Below are 17,649 nucleotides of genomic sequence, written 5' to 3'. Positions count from 1 at the left end.
CTGAGAAACAGAATCAGGCGCAATCAACATTCCTTCCATTTATGGTCCAAGGAGTGCATCCAAACCCCTCTTAATACACTTGGATTGCCATGAAACAGATGGCAAAAAATTAGGAAGGGCCTTAAAACCATGCTAATTAATTTAATGTTCTTGGCAATGAGGAGTCATTTGTTGTTTTAAGAAGAAAATAGACATGATAAGAGAAAGATATCAGAGAAAATTTGGGACAAGTGTGGAGAGGTACTGAGATGGCTGAAGACAAGGTAATATTAGGAGGCTATCTAACTAAACTAGCTGAGAAATGAGGAAAGTCAAATGAGGGGAAGGGCAGAGTAAATGCAGGAAGAAGAAAGAAATCTCAAAGTTAGTTTTGACATACTATAAGCTAGACTTATTGATTGGCTCCTGGGGCTGTGAGAAATAACAGTCAAAGATGGCAAAGTTTCCAGGAGGATGACTTCAAAGTAATTCTATTAAGAGGGTGAAAGTGCAGAAGAGGGGAGAAAGTTTACCAGAGAACAGTAGTTAGTTATGTGACCTTTGAGAGGCATTAGGGCCAACTAGATGAAGGCAATAATTGGCAGCTCAGACAAGGTCTGGGCTGGAGATACAGGTTTGTGGAAATCAGCATAGTTGAGGCCATGGCAATAAATAAGAGGATGAGAAAAGTAAAAAACCAAGAACTTATCCTGTTCTTGTAAAAAAACAATATTTACAAGCTCCTGAAAGGAAAAGAAACCTAAAAGGAGACTGATTTAAAAAAAAAAAATCAAGAGGAAAATGGGAAAATGTAGTGATTCAGAAGCCAAAGGATGCTTTGTCATGGTAAATGCCACAGAAGTCCTAGAGGATAACAGCTGAAAAGAAGCCATTAGATAGGGCATGTAGGAGGTTGTCAGCAACCTTTGAGAAGCTAGCTTCTGTAGAGTGATGGATGGGAATAAGAATCCCCAGCAAGCTGAGGAAGACTGAAGAAGTGAGTATTGAGTTTTCTTTCAAATTTAGGGACAAAGAATAGGGACAATATTGAGCAACAAAGGGACTCAAGATCCAGGAAAGCTGTAATAATTCTTAGTATGTAGACATTTTTATACATGGACAAGCTGGTTAAGGCCAGTGAAGAGGAAAATTCTGAAGATATGAGAGAGCTGGGAAATAAGCTCCTAAGAAGAGTTGATATGGGTCGACTCTGTTACCCTTACCCTGTTAAGGGTAACAGAACTCTCACTTTATATCCTGCTTTTCCGCTTAGTCTCTTGCCAGTCTCCCAATATTTTCAGAGGAACAAGCTCAGCTTGCTGATGTTAGGAGCCCAGGATAAATACTTTTAAAAGAACAATAGTTGGCCTTTCTCAGGCAGTCATTTTTTTATAATCTCTTCGGACACACAACCTACTATTTTTGCAATGCCCAGCGATCTAGGTCCCCAAAGCAAGGTGTTTAGTGGCAGATACTTGCTGTTTCAGAGGAGGGCACCTCTCCAGTGCCCTCCCTCCTCTGTTTCTCACCAAGCCTTTTATTTACAGCTCTGTCTCTCTCTCAGATGCTTTAGGAATAAAGCACTCTCTCATTAAGTCTCTCTCCACTTACTGCAGGATTTATCCCACCTACTACTAATAAACTGGTGTGATTTATGACAAGTGGTTTACTTTCACCCATTACAGGCATCTAAGGCTAACTCTGAAAACTCTCCAAACACTGATTCAAATGTTACCGAAGCTGAGCCCCTCTCTGTTCCCAGGATACCTTAGAGAGAAGAAAGTTTTGAAGGCAGTTGAAGGTTCCCTTCACACAGAGCACAAAGCTTCCCTCTAACAGACACTTAACACTACCCCACTCTTGGAATAGGCTTCAACTGTTTTGTCTTTCTTTTAATATATACATATCTCAAATTCATGTTCAACCTTCTATGCATCTGTTTACAAGCAAGTCATGATATCTACTCTAGAATGTTTTCTAAATGCCTTAAGCAGATTAGTTCTCACATCAATGAGATTTTAGGTGTAGCCACCACCTCAAGGTAGATGGATGGCCTGGCTGACTTGTAAATTCTTTTTCCATCTTGCATAACTAACTGTACTCTTGAGAGACCGTGAGATGAGCTTCTAGGTGCTTAGTTCAGGTCTCTGTATTTCATCTTTAGTCACTCCCATCACCCAAACTTGGGCCATATTTTCAATGCTACTGAAGTGGGGGAAACTGCTGGAAGAGCAAGTTTGGGGAGAAAGGGCCAAGTGAGGTTCAGGATGGAGTCAGATAATCTTACTCTGAAACTTACGGTAAAATTTAGGGTTAGAGGTAACACTTCCTATGCTGGAAGTGAACCCCTTTCTTATTTCAGCAGAGATCCCTGATGCTTGCCAGATGGGGGAAATGGCTCAGATAACACTATATCTATTTTCTCCAAATTGGCACTCAGCAGTCCTAATGTCAGGATCTGTCATAAATGACAAAGATTAGTACTGGTTTTTTAAGGATTAACATCAAAAAATAACTCCAAGCCTTAAAGATTCTCACTCGCAGCCAGAAACATAGAGGAGATGGAAACAAATGGTGATGAGATTTTAGGTGATAAGTTCTCATCCATGATATGAGAATAAATGGGTTCCATTTAATCAAGTGAACAGTTGTTTCTTAGTTCATTTTTCCTTTTATTCAGCTTTCAAGCTAATACAAATGATTATGGAGGAAGCTAGGAACAGGGCAAAAATATTAACAGTAAATCTGAGCCATGTAAACATAGGGAGGTAAGATTCAGTGTGATCAGCAAAAGAGAAGAAGTGGAATTCCCATTAAAAGTTACAATTATAAAAAATACTTTAGAAAAAAAATGGTTCTCCTTGTTTATGAAAATATAAAACAAGCAGAACTATTTTTCCCAGAACAACACAGACACCACTTTGGCTTTCCTTTGATAAGCCATTAATGAAAGAAAATAATTAGTGATGGCATCTTATAACCATTCACCCACAAAACCTCCTTAGCAGAGAGATTTTCTAGTTCTGTAGTTTATAAATGGATCTGGGCTTCCATATTCTGTATGAAAGCTCACGTTAAATGAATCCCTGTGCTCTGTAATAAGGTCCTTGACTCTCCAGGAATCGCAGTCCACCCACATCAAATGCCATGGGGGGTTGACTGCCTAATTTCAGATGATGTCTTACTCCATTAGTGCCTAGCATTAGGGAGACAGCATGATGTAGTATAAGAAATTTAGGTTTGGAAATCCACAAACAAGGGTTCTATCTCTGCATCTAAATACAAAGTGATTTCCATAAGTTACAACCTCTTTGAAGATCAGTTTCCTCATCTGTTAAAAAAGGGGGGGGGAGGGGAAGATTATGTCTCCTTCAAACTCTTTTTTTTTTGTTTATTTATTTTTGGCTGCGTTGGGTCTTCGTTGCTGTGCACAGGCTTTCTCTAGTTGGGGCGAGCGGGGGCTACTCTTCATTGTGGTGTGCAGGCTTCTGCTCTAGGCGTGCGGGCTATAGAGCGCAGGCTCAGTAGTTGCGGCACACGGGCTTCGTCGATCTGTGGCATAGTGGTATTTTCCCGGTCCAGGGCTCAAACCCGTGTCCCCTGCACTGGCAGGAGGATTCTTAACCACTGCGCCACCAGGGAAGCCCCTCCTTCAAACTCTCAAAAACGATCTTCTTGTTACAAAAGAAGTTGGGGTGATCATAATTATCACAACAAGCTAACACTACTTTTTCAATGAGTGCTTCATTTAAAAAGGCCAAGAGACAGAATTACATTAACTCCTTATATTATTTTCTAAATTATCTTTAATTACAATCGTAGTCATGGTGATTAACATAAGGAGTAGATCATGTAATTTCTATTTTATATTTAGCAGATCAAAAGGACTTTGCTCTTTCTGAAGTCCTAATTTCCATTTGAATTATAAACACCTTTGTTAGCAGCTGTTCTACTATAATATCTTTCTTGGAGCACATAGGTGTGATAGTATTAAGACCCACAAAATGCACAGAGAGATAAATATCCGCTTAGCCTATTCCAGTCATACAGTATTTCTTCCTGTGGTGAACATTTTCTGAAGAGTCATTAAAATGCTATTTCCCTGCATAACTAATAGCAGCATGGGGTTAAATCAAGTGAATAAATGACTAAATGGAGATCATTTTCTTACAGAAATTGTTTTCTCAAATTTGGCTCAAGCTTGTGAATTGTCTTGTATTTGTCTGACCCATCATCATTTTTAAAAATTATGAGGTAAACAGCACATGTGCACACTTGCATTCATTTACATATCACACAAAAGAAAAATAGGCATCATGTCTTAACAGAAAAGCCTGAATTACAGCCCAAATCTAGAGTTCTACAAAGTGAAGTAGATAAACAGCCTCAAACAGTTATGATTCCCATTTTAGAGGGCACAGACCTTACCGTGACATTGACATTCACTCATTCATTCATTCATCCAAGCACATGTTAAAGTACCTGGGTCCCTGGCTAAATGCTAAGAAAATATAAAGGTAGTCTGTATGACCAAAAACTTCTCAATTTATGACAAAAGTGGATATGTATTCAATACAATGTGTTAAGTTTTATAATAAAGGTATGTTCTGGAGACTAGGTATTGCAGAAGGGAGCACCTCTGCTGAATGGTTTTCAATTGTCCTTGCAGATCTCCTTTCCACCCTTCCTCTGTGATGCTGCCAGGAGGCAGACCTTATGGCTCTTTCAACAGCCTTACCTTCTGGCTTCAAGTTGGGTTCAGATAATGAGAGACAATGAAAGCAGGACAGAGGGCACAAGAACACTAAGGACAGGTGTTCATCTCCCAATTCCTCCTTGAGAGGTAGCTGCAGGTTGTACAACAGACTACATCTCCTGTTAGGTGGTCCGTTCTGGGGTAAACCACTACCTCCTCTTGCCCTGTCAGGCCTAGCAGTTATAATGACCCCCAGCTGTTGCTAGTCCTGGGATCCTGCACTATCTTTTGTGGGTTTCCCTTAATCATATCTACGCTTTTGTAAATAATCCCTATATTAAACCCTCCTCAAATTACCTACTTTGCATATGCTGTCTGTTTGTTTTCTTGATACATCACCCAACCCAGACTGGGTTGGGAAGAACCATATTTAGGAAGACAAAGTATATCACCTGGTCATGAAAAAGAAGGGAAGATTGGATAAGAGAAGAAAAGGGATTAAAGAATGGACTTTAAAAGTGGAAAAAAATTTCATCTGTAAAAATGTAAAGAACAAGGAATATATGATATGTCTGAAGCATCTGGAGTTGTTCAGAAAACGGTGTAATAGACAGCCAAAGAGGCAATCAGGGGCCAGATCATGTAGAGCCTGGTGTGATTCAAGGGAATTTGGGTCTCATCATGAATTCAATTCACTTTTCTTGAAGCATCTTTGTTCAGTGCAGTTTCAAAAGGTGACAATAGTGGCATTTTGGAAAGTAGAGGGGAGAGAATTGAAATTGGAGATAGGAGGAGCATTTATCAGTTTAGTACAATTATCTCAACAATACGGTTGAGAAGTAATGCACATCTGGACTAAGGCCATGCCAGAGGGGATTGAGAGAAGGAAATGGAGAAGCATATATTTGATGGCACTTTGTGACCAATTAAATACTGGGAGAAAAGTAGTGAAACATACTGGCTTAGATAACTGAATATATATATATATATATTTGTAGGGGCTTTATTATGTGCTAAACACTGTTCTTACAGTTTTACATATTTTGGCTGTTTCTGTCCTCCCAGAAACTCCTGAAAATAACAATAAATTTATCTCTATTTTTTCACATGTAGCTAGCAAGGTACAAAAAGCTTAAGCAACCTGTGCAAAGTCATTCAAGTAAAAAGTAGAGAAGATAAGATTATAGGAGGAGAAGGAGTTTGGAGAGAGGGTTGAGTGAGATTAGGAAAATCAGGTTGGAATCCATTAGTCTCCCTAAAAGTTGGAGATATTTAAGTAGAGAAGTCTGATAAGCAATTGGATATACTAGCTTGGAGTCCAGCAACATAGAAACACAATGGCTAGAGATATAAGCTTGAAAATTTTCAACACATATTCTTCATAACTGAAGTCTTAGGACAGGATGTGAGTCCCTAGGGAGATTATGCAAAGTGAAAGTGGGTTTCTGGTTGGAGACCAAGGCAGCATGAACATTTAAGGAATAGAGTAAGAGGGGCGTAAGCAGTAGACCCCACAATGCATTCCTGTCCCCAAACTCCTCACTAATCTTCCATCTTTCCCCACTGAGAATCATCTGCTCCAGACAAATTTATCTCCTTCTCTTGTATTGTGCTTCTTCTGATTAACTCCCTTTGAAAGATGGCCCCTGCATTCCACGCATCCAAACCTTTCTCAGTCTTCAGGAACCATTTCAAATCCTACTTCCTCATTGGAATTTGGGCCCAAGTATCTCTTTCTAGGAATTGTAAATCGCACTTTGCTATAAAACTCGATGGGCATGCTCAGTTCTTTTTGTGGATATTTATCTTTTCTACTGCCTCTCTGCTTTTCTGTATCTCCACGTCTGTATCTCCAAATAGATCAGAGACTCCATAAAGGAGAAAGTGTTCTTATTTTTATATCCCATTGTTCCCAAAGCAGTGCCTCATACATGGTGGACATTTGGGAGTGTGCATTCTCTGATTTGGTATTGACAAGGACTAGACACTACCCATATGAGCAAGTACATTCTCTATCAAGTCTCTGAGTGAAACTACCAGAGTTGAAATCTTTACTCCACTACCATTCTCTTCTCTCATATGCCCAGTGTCTTCATGTTTATTGCCGTTACTCTCTCTGAGGAATGTCATAAGCTCTACACCCTTTCTGATGCGTCTCCTATACAAACTCATCTGACCACAATCCATTCTCTAATTGCAATCCTTTCTGCAAGCTGAGTACTAGCTAACCTGACTTTTTCTTTTCCTCCACCAGATAAAAGGTGAAACTTCCAGGTTCCATCTAGAAGAAATACACTAAACCTATACACCTATTTCAATGGCAAGAATTTAGGCACTCTAGAATATATTTTGAGACAAATAGGGTTTGTGGGGTTTGTGATTTTCTTCAAATCTTACTACATGTTTCTAGTTCCTAATTATTTCTAGGATCTGGACCTGAAACCTATTAAAATATAAAGGTATTTGGGGTAGAATTTTCCCATGTTATAAATTCAGTACTTTACCATTTCTTTTCATGTGACTTTGGACCAATTTTTAGAAACAGAATGTATTTCACTTAAAAGATATACTAGGAAGAACATCCTATTCATTCACATTTGTGCCATTCCATATGTTTGATATGAGGGAACCATCCACTTGCCACAACTTTAAATCCTATAAATCTTAGTGCCTGAAATATCTATATTTTCACAAGTAATGTCTGCCTTGTCTTTAGGCTGAATTTTGTATGCCTTTTTTTTTGTTTTCCAGTATAACTGTACATGGGTTATTAAAAATGGCATGTGTAAATGATAATATTAATAAAATACTAATTTGTACTTTAATAATGGTCTCCCACTGATAGAAAAATGCTGGGAAAGATATGTTGACATTATTTCTGAAGCAGTTTTAGCTCATTACAAGAACAGCAAAATCTTCTATCCTTTTTTTTCTAAAATAAGAGCACAGTTTCAAAGCTCATCATCCAGTTGACTTTCACCTAAAGAAAGGAATGGTATCAATGGCTGAAAGAGGCTCAAGAGTTAATGAACTTTGGATTAAGTGCCATTTGTCACTAATCAGTTTCCCTTTTCAGGTACTAAACTTCTAATTCATTTTTTATCATTTAGGGAGTAAACTCAACATTTAAAGAATCCATATGGCTGTATCCATATTAAATATCCATGCTGATATGGAACTGTGGAAAGCTCTGTGTGCTTAGAAGCAGGTTTGAGTCTTATTACTTACTGGCTTAAGTTATTAAATTGTGATTTTTCTCACCTATAAACTAAGGATCTTAATGTGTAAATAACAAGACTACAAAGATCCAATTAGCTACTAAGTGTAAAAACTGAAGTGTTCTTAGCTGGAAAAACCCTATATAAATATAACTTACTAACACTATCCCAGGTCTTTAAAGAGCTTAATAATTCAATGTGCTATAATGGAGGGAAAGTGGGTTTTGGAGTTCAACACCCAAAGTTTCCATATGTTTCTACTTATTTACTTATTATCTAAATCCCAAAACTTTCAGTCATTGAATTCTGTTTCCACAGAAGAAAAAGCTGGACAATATACAAAATTGTAACATTTTGTGAGCCATCAGAGAACAAAGCCTCCAGGGAACTAAATGAACTGAATTCCAAAGAGTAATAAACTCCCTTAAAGAAGAAGAATGTTAATCTGATTCCAGGACATAGGTTAGCCATACTTACTAGTGAACAGGGTCATGGTACTTAAATGAATGAATAAATGAAGTGGCCCATAAATGTGGTCATTTCTTCATTCTAGTACATTCTTTTTTCCATGTTTTACCTTTCCCTGTAGGAGCATAGTAAGCCCTCAAGTCTGGACTAGGAGGCAAGGAAAAGGTCCAGGTCATAAGAACTCTGTTGGAATTTCAGGCACAATTTCAGCCAGTAATAAAGTGTTTCTTTGCTTCCATGGTTATGTTCCTTGTGTGTATATCTTTCTCAGCACCACAGGGAGGGTCAGCTCTAATTTAGCACAGAATTTGATTATTCCTAAGTACTTATGGCATAATAATGCCATATAATCACCTTTATACAATCAAAACCTCACTAATATTTCCAATAAGTATCATAATAAAATTAAGATGAAATGTTTTTACTGCTGATATAGCATATTTATTACCAGATCTAGGCATATAACTATCCACAAAATGATTAAAAGTTTTAAGAGAACTAATATTTATAAGAAACCTACAAAGTGCCAAGAAATTTCTACCAATAACAACAGTTTGCTGATGTCCCACAGTGTATCAAGGACTACAGTAGGTGCTTAATGTGCTGTATTGAATTTAAATTTCACAATAGCTCTATGGAGTAAACTTGATTACTCCCATTTCACAGAATGAACTGATGGTTAGGGAACTGAGGTTAAAGTTACTCAATCAGTAAATTTTATTTGCAACTAAAGGCCTGATTTTCTTACTATACCACATTGCTTTGTTAAGCCATTTGAAGTTCTTAAGTAATATTAATAACTTAATAACATACAATTGTATAATATTTTTTACTTTAAAAACTTCAAAACAGCCCTTGAAATTGCACAGCCTAGCAAAGTGCATCTAGCTCAGCACAGCTCTCTATTTACATTTTGAGGTACCCACATTAGATGTATCTCCCATCTCCCAACACAGAAACTCTACATTGCTACGACGTACATTATTTCCAAGCATAAGTTCCCATACCTGTATGCCCACTCAACCAGAGAAAACCATACCAGCTATTAAAAAAGATACACTATCTGTTTACCCACCATCCCCAGACCCAACTAAAGGATCTTATCACTGCAGTATACAGAAAACCATATCCAACACACAATCCAAAACACTGGAATAGACAGAACAAAAGGAATTTGATCCCAAGGTTAATTCCAAGTTCACCTGGACAGATTATGCAAATCTTTAAGCCCATACCTGGCTGGAAAATCAGAGCAGAGAAGTAATGGGAATGCAGAGTTACCTCTACAGATCTGAACAAAACTCTTCGGCAAAAAGAGAAGGAAAAAAGGGAATATATGATGAAGTGTGGTAAGGATTTCTCTGACAGTATAGCCTGGATGAGTTCATCACTTTAATTGTATTAGGCACGAAGGAGAAAATGCAGGACAGGTCTATGTATGTATTTTATTAATGTGTAACACCCCTGCCTACTAGCAAATATTGCCCAATTAATCTCTGAAACTTAACCAATTAAATGATCATCCCTATACTTTGGGGTGGATTTAAGAGAAAGGGTAGATGCAAGGAACCTACAGTTTCCACACCAACATTATATATTTAGTAAATAATTTATAAGGAACAGCAACCACTAAATCTTTAGAAAACAGTGTATTTTCTTTCATGTCCTTTCTACCATTGTAATGACCTCTAGGTCTCCCAGTCTTTTTCTAAAATATTTGATCTATCAAGTTCCTCCTTATTAACAGTCATTTGTATTTAGGTTTTTTCTTTCCCAAAAGATGGTAAATCATTAGACAAAGGTACTATGCCTTATTCCTCTTTGTGTCCGCTATTGTACATTCCATGCAGTAGTAGTTCTATGGATATTACTCAATAAAATTAATTTCCCTGCTGCTCTTCTGAAACAGGTAACCAAGTCAGGAGAGAACTCAGTTTTGTTTTGCTTCACAGTCCAACTCAGTTAATATATTATTGACTCTGGGGTGGAAGGTAAATTTTAGCCAAGGTTTTATTACTTCTGAGCAAGGTACTTCATTATGACTTTATTTGTACTTTCCAAGTTTTCACTAGAGAATAATGTTCAGCCTCAGATCTACTGGACTGGATGACAGAAATTCCATTTGGCATCATTTATTGTATCAAAACATTATTATACAGTCTCATTAATTCTGTCATTTCAGCTGTGAGAAATCTAATCTTACAAAATGATTTAGAAGAAAAAGCTGAAATATAACTGGTGGCCCTTATGGTTTCCTTGTGGAAAGACAAATCAGTTGATAATCTAAAATAACTCATCATCACCAGTCAGATCACTCATCACACCAGAAAATATCATGGAGCTGATACTTTCTTCTCCCCACTGTGTATCTGGAGGGGTAGGAAGATTAGATTTATAGCTGATTTTAAAGCCACTAGCTTTTATAAACATTGCATAATGTGAAAATAATTTTTCACATTGAACAATTAATATTTGCAATTTTCTATGATATTTAAAAAGTTTGGGCCAAACCAACTCTCAGGACTGAAACAGTGAACTGTCCAAGGTTTCTTTAGCACTCTGTTCTATGAAGAGCTGTTACTTAACATTTCTTTTGTAGCTGCTCTCCTGCCTTTCCTCCCAAGAGAGTATAACTTGGTTTTGACATCCACTTGAAATAAACTCTATTGTCCTGGAATACTGAGGTTTGTTTGCATGTTTGTGGGGAAATACCTGCTAAGTACAGCAATGTTCTGTCATTAAGTTGGAGACCCCAATCAATTACTCTGGGCCATCCAAGACCATGAAATGCTTCTCAATTGAGCCATTCCCTGGCCCACTAACCCAGGACTCCTTGTGTCACTAACCACAGGTTTGATTATTTCTTTCTTCCTCAGCCACTGTTAGTAGCTACTAATCTATAATCTCTGTCAATCTTACAGATACACACTCAGAGAGTTTTTATAGCTCTGCCACAGCCAAATTTCAGCTACAGCCTATATCTGCTATTAGAACAACCTGAGCTGCCATGCAGCCCACATCCTGATCTTATCCAGAGTTGGGTTAAACACTGACCTGGAGGGCTTCCCTGGTGGCACAGTGGTTGAGAGTCCGCCTGCCGATGCAGGGGACACGGGTTCGTGCCCCGGTCTGGGAAGATCCCACATGCCGCGGAGCGGCTGGGCCCGTGAGCCATAGCTGCTGAGCCTGCGCGTCCGGAGCCTGTGCTCCGCAACGGGAGAGGCCACAACAATGAGAGGCCCGCGTAATGAAAAAAAAAAAAAAAAAGAAAAACTGACCTGGACCCTGAGTGTGTGTGTCTCGTAATAACCAAACTCCTCCCAACCTAAGTTTGCAGTTCTCTGTACAGTAAGCCAGTGTTAAAATAAGGGATTCAGATCAGTACATTTATTATTTAAAAGAGGAAGAAACATGCCAGCAAGGAATAAAATCATATTTTAAAGCAACTCCTTTCTCCCCATAAAAATTATATATATATTTTTTTCTTCTTTTTTTGTGGTACACGGGCCTCTCACTGTTGTGGCCTCTCCCGTGGCAGAGCACAGGCTCCGGACGCGCAGGCTCAGCAGCCATGGCTCACAGGCCTAGCTGCTCCGCTGCACGTGGCATCTTCCCGAACCGGGGCACAAACTCGTGTCCCCTGCATCGGCAGGCGGACTCTCAACCACTGAGCCACCAGGGAAGCCCTATATATATTATATTTTAATCTTTTTAATTCAAGTCAATAATCAGAAATCTTTGGCAGGCTGCATTCCCCAAGGTACCCTACATCCCATCACGTCATTCACATATTCTTTGCTGAAGATGTGTTCTTTTGCAGCTACTCTAAAAGTCAACTTATTAGCTTTTTTTTTTTTTCTTGGCTGCATCACTGCATGGCTCACGGGATCTTAGTTAATTCCCTAACCAGGGATTGAGCCCGGGGCAATGGCAGTGAAAATGCCGAGTCCTAACCACTGGACCACCAGGGAAGTCCCAACTTATTGGTTTTATTTAATTTTATTTTATAAAATTGGATTATGGTTCTCATGGAAACATGTAATTAAATCTCTGCTGCTGCTCGAGAGGTTCATTGTTTAAATAAAAATTGTTGCTACATTTTGCAATGACAATTTAAAAACAAAGTTTCTTTTGACACACCACAACTTTTGGTAGAAATTGTGGAGAAATCAGTCAGTACAAAAAGGACTGTGATCTGACTCTTTTTGTATTTAAGAAATCTTTTTCTTTCTGCTAGATTTAATTAATTTTAGCTAAGAGCACTAAGAATTCATTTAGCAAACTAAACTTGTAAACTTCTTTAGAAATATAATTTAAATTCTTCAGTAAACATGCTTGTATAATCCATTATTCATATTTTCTGCCAAATGATATGACCTTCCACTTAATGAGCATTATTGACAAACAGCTTAATTATTTTTTAAATATAAAATATTTTATTAAGGTTAAAAGGTCTAATATCTCTGAAGGAATCATAAGAACTTGAAAGTAGATATCTGAAAAATAGTAACCATCCCTGAAGTTTCAAGTTATCACTGCCATACCACCTGCTCCATCTTAAATGTCAGGTTCACATGGGTTAAATGCTAGAAGTCCATAAAGTTGTAAGATAAAGGTCTTGGATACATAAATATGTTAAGCAACTAGTAAAGAAAATCTTTATATTTTTAATAACTTAAGACAAAAAAAAGAATGATTTCAAAAGAAAACTATGCCCATCTTTCTTTTATTAATATGGAAATAATAATTACTTAGTAAATCTCTTTTTTTATTCCATGATTGTGACTGAAATAGATCCGGTAGAAAAAAAAATTGGCATTATTCTTATTGAGTATCTCTTACATTGCAAAGAGAATCCTTAGATTTGAAGATGAAAATATGGTATCACTCCTTATAGAATGCTCACACTGTACTTGGTACAATACCAGGGACTTACTATCTTAAGAAATACAGACAGAGCCATTTGCATATAACGAGAAAGCCAGGTCTTTGGTTAAATGTCAGTTTCAGAGGTACAGGCTTTCAAGCATCTTTTAGGTTTTTTTCCCCTTTTTTCCTCCTATACTTTCCTCTTTTTTTCTCCTCTTCCTTGGGTTTCTGTTCGCTAGGTACTTTCACGGAAAGGGTAAATGAAAAACGTGCATTTTGAGGACAAAGGAGTAAAGAAATGGACAGTTTCAAGTGCATAGGGCTGCTTCAGGAACTAGAGAATACAAGAGAGAAAAATCTCACCACGACATAAGAGACTTAGAAAGGAACACAGCTGAGAGAAGGAACCAATTTCTACAACTGTTACTGTGTTCTCTAATACTGGAAACTGAAATAAATGGTGGGTCTTATGTGGTTTTCTTTGACACCACTGGGACTGCAGAGGAAGAGGCAGCTGTTAAAAACTGGCTTCACACCCCTCTGCCTCTATTCCACTTTGAGTTACATTAACTAATCCCGCAGATGTTGACTGAAACCGGCAGAAAAAACACCCTCAGGGTCAATTTGACATCCCATTTGGCTCTAAAATATTATAATTTAGGGACCCAGAAAAGTTAAGGTCAAATGATTGTAATTACTTAACTTGTATTAGAATAATCATGAAAGCATACCCTGCATGGATTCCACTTTACCTTTGTTTTCATCAATTTCATAATGGGATAACTTTGAATGAAGCAAATGTTGATCATCTTTTCATGATATGGAGCACAAAAGGAGAGCTAGACTAGTTAGAAAACATTGAGTCCTGCATGCATCATCATTATCCTAATAACACCTCACAAGTTTTCAGGTAGGAACTATTATTATCCCCTTTTTACAAAAGAGGTTAAATAACATGGCCAAGGTCACACAATTAGTGAGTGGCAGGTCAGGATTTGGACCCACTCATCTAACTCCAGAGCCAGCACCACAACTCCCTACATGACTTACACTAATGCATAAACGTATCCTAAGGATGAGCTGGAGCTGAGCAGATAGACTTGGGAAGGTGGGTTACCAAAGTCTTCCACAAAGTGTGGCATATACATCATTGGTGGTGTTCAAGATGAATTTTTGGTGATATGTAGATAGGCCTTTAAAAAATGTAATGGTAATGTATTTATTAAGATGTGTGGAGAATTAATATGATCACCTTATTAAACCCATTATTTCATGGATTTTTTTGTTGTTGTTTAGAATGAGGCTAAATTTTAAACAGTGAACTGTTTAATATGTATGCAAAGAAAAAAAATCATAGGAAACTAATAGTAGAGATGGGAAGTTAATGAAGGAAAAGGCACAAACAGAAGAAATGAAATTTGGGAACCATGGAATTAAAGCACTCCATGCTGAAGAAATCACTAACACAAAGTCATAGGGACTTGAAATCAAACAGTAAGTATAGAGAAGAGCAAATATGTCATTATGACTAGATTATAGGGTGGATAGAAATTAGACCTGAGAGGTTAGCATGTTAAGAACCTTAGAATTTAAAAAAAAAGAAATTGAGAGTCATCAATAGATTTGACATGGTCAGATTTACAGGTAAATAAAAAACACTAAAGAAAACTCCTGGAGACAGAGGCCATGATAGCATACCCATATGATGGCTACTACCAAAAATCCAGGAAATAATTATTATTAGCAAGTATGTGGAGAAACTGTAACCCTTTGGCACTATTGGTAGGAATGTAAAATGGTGCAGCTCCTATGGAAAACTGTGTGGTGATTCCTCAAAATTTTACAAATAGGGCTTCCCTGGTGGCACAGTGGTTGAGAGTCTGCCTGCCGATGCAGGGAACACGGGTTCGTGCCTCGGTCCGGGAAGATCCCACATGCCGCGGAGCGGCTGGGCCCGTGAGCCATGGCCGCTGAGCCTGCACGTCCGGAGCCTGTGCTCCGCAACGGGAGAGGCCGCAGCGGTGAGAGGCCCGCGTACCACAAAAAAAAAAAAAATTTTACAAATAAAATTACCATATAATCCAATAATTCTACTTTGGGATATAGACCCAAAAGAAGAGAAAGTAGGTACTTAATGAGATATTTGTAAAGTCATGTTCATAACAGCATTACTTGTGATAACCAAAAGGTGGAAGCAATTAAAGTATCTATCAACAGATGATGGATAAACAAAATGTGATATATATATATATATTATTCAGCCTTAAAAAGAAAGGAACTTCTGAAACATGCTACAATATGGATGAACCTTGAGAATATTATACTAAGTGAAATACATCAGACACAAAGAACAAATACTGTATGATTCCACTTTTATCAAGTACATAGAGTAGTCAAATTCACAGAGACAGAAAGTAGAATGATGGTCACCGGGGCTGGGAAAGGAGGAAATGGAGAAGTTATTGTCGAGTGGGTACAGAGTTTCAGTCTTGCAAGATGAAAAGTGTTCTGTGGATGGATGGTAGTGATGGTAGCACAACAGTGTGAATATATTGGATGCCATTGAACTGTACACTTAAAAATGGTTAAGATGGTAAATCTTATGTGTATTTTAACAATGAAAAAAAAGAAACCATTATAATAATCCACACACAAAAAACACTGAATCCTTAGCTAAAACTTTAACCAAGTAAAGGGCAAGAAGCAATAACTGATGGAGTTACTGATTCCTTGTCATGGAAAGGGCTGGATAATCAGCAGAGCACAACTAACTCAACCATTCACCAGGTTGGGTCACTTCAGATGTTTTCAGCACATGATTTATTCATGGAACTTCTGAATTTATTTAAATAACAAATTATTGAATACTAACTGTGTACTAGGCTGTATACATCCTAGGGACAAAGTAGTGAACAAAAAAAGACACTGTTCGTCTCATTTTCCAGAATGGATAGGGAAAGGTGATGGGTCTTTCTACAACTCATAGGTTTGAGCCCTTTGATCATTCTTACCTTGTGAGTCCAGATAGCACCTTCCATCCACAGCCTGTTTTCTTAGTCAATGTTTGCCAGACTTGGGGCATGCCAACTTCTTATTTTGATAAGGAAAGTTCTTTTCAATTACTGTCAATTCAGAAAAGAAAGAAAATTCTAAGATACAAACAATAGCCTAACGCTAGATATAATCTTAAAATAAAGATCAATCAATAAATGCTGGAGAGGGTGTGGAAGAAAGGGAACCCTCCTACACTGTTGGTGGGAATGTAAATTGGTACAGCCACTATGGAGAACAGTATGGAGGTTCCTTAAAAAACTGATAATGGAACTATCATATGACACAGCAATCCCACTCCTAGGCATATACCCTGAGAAAACCATAATTCAAAAAGACACACGCACCCCAATGTTCACTGCAGCACTATTTACAATAACCAGGACATGGAAGCAACCTAAATGCCCATCAACACAGGAATGGATAAAGAAGAGGTGGTACATATATACAATGGAATATTACTCATCCATAAAAAAGAACAAAATAATGCCATTTGCAACAATATGGATGGACCTGGAGATTGTCATACTGAGTGAAGTAAGTCAGACACAGAAAGACAAATATCATATGATACTGCTTACATGTGGAATCTAAAAAAAGGGTACAGATGAACTTACAAAACAGAAGCAGAGTCACAGATGTAGAAAACAAACATATGGTTACCAGGGGGTAAGGGGGTTGGGGGAGAGAGATAAATTGGGAGATTGGGATTGACACATACACACTACTATATATAAAATAGATAACTAATAAAGACCTACTGTATAGCACAGGGAACTCTACTCAATACACTGTAATGGCCTCTATGGGAAAAGAATCTTTAAAAAGTGGTTTATGTATATGTATAACTGATTCACTTTGCTGTACACATGAAACTAACACAACATTGTAAATCAACTATACACCAATAAAAATTTAAAAAGAAAGATCAATCCAATAAATACATTTAGTTTTAACTCACTACCTGGACCTTATTTTTTCTCTTTTTTGCCATGAAACAATAAAAGTATCTTCAAGGGTATTTACTGTCCTGTGGACATTCCTCTGGATCAGCATTTAGAAACCACTGGACTAGGGTTCAGCCGATTCCTCAAAAGCTTGGTCCAGGTTACCTCTACCTTCTTCCGAGTAACTAATGGCTTCAGGGGATCCTACTTTGGCTGTCTTTGAACATTAATACTTATAAATAATAGATACAAATAATAACTATAAAATACACAAAGGCTTCTGCCAAGCCTCTAACAGTCCTTCCAGCCATTAAATGATTAATTCAATTCAAACTCATTGACAAACTGATTGAATAACCTCCATGTACCAGATAACAGGCGAAGTACTAGAGATGAAAAGTTCTTCACTATAGGATGGACA

The 17,649-nt window shown here is 37.7% G+C and overlaps 1 protein-coding gene across 1 annotated transcript in view; it reads right to left on the bottom strand.

Annotated features, from left to right (window-relative positions):
- The window catches only part of DNAJB9 (DnaJ heat shock protein family (Hsp40) member B9), a 409,736-nt gene that overhangs the window by 209,656 nt on the left and 182,431 nt on the right, over nucleotides 1–17,649 (bottom strand). Inside the window, exon 5 of the transcript XR_003006362.1 lies at nucleotides 16,242–16,352. The gene's annotated coding sequence lies outside the window, so the exon portion shown is untranslated. The remainder of the gene's footprint in view (nucleotides 1–16,241; nucleotides 16,353–17,649) is intronic.

The sequence above is a fragment of the Neophocaena asiaeorientalis genome, unplaced genomic scaffold, assembly GCF_003031525.2.
Source record: "Neophocaena asiaeorientalis asiaeorientalis breed wild unplaced genomic scaffold, Neophocaena_asiaeorientalis_V1.1 scaffold314, whole genome shotgun sequence".
In the NCBI taxonomy this organism is placed as follows: domain Eukaryota; kingdom Metazoa; phylum Chordata; class Mammalia; order Artiodactyla; family Phocoenidae; genus Neophocaena; species Neophocaena asiaeorientalis.
Note: the sequence above shows the minus strand (reverse complement) of the source record. Positions and strands in the feature narration are given on the sequence as shown.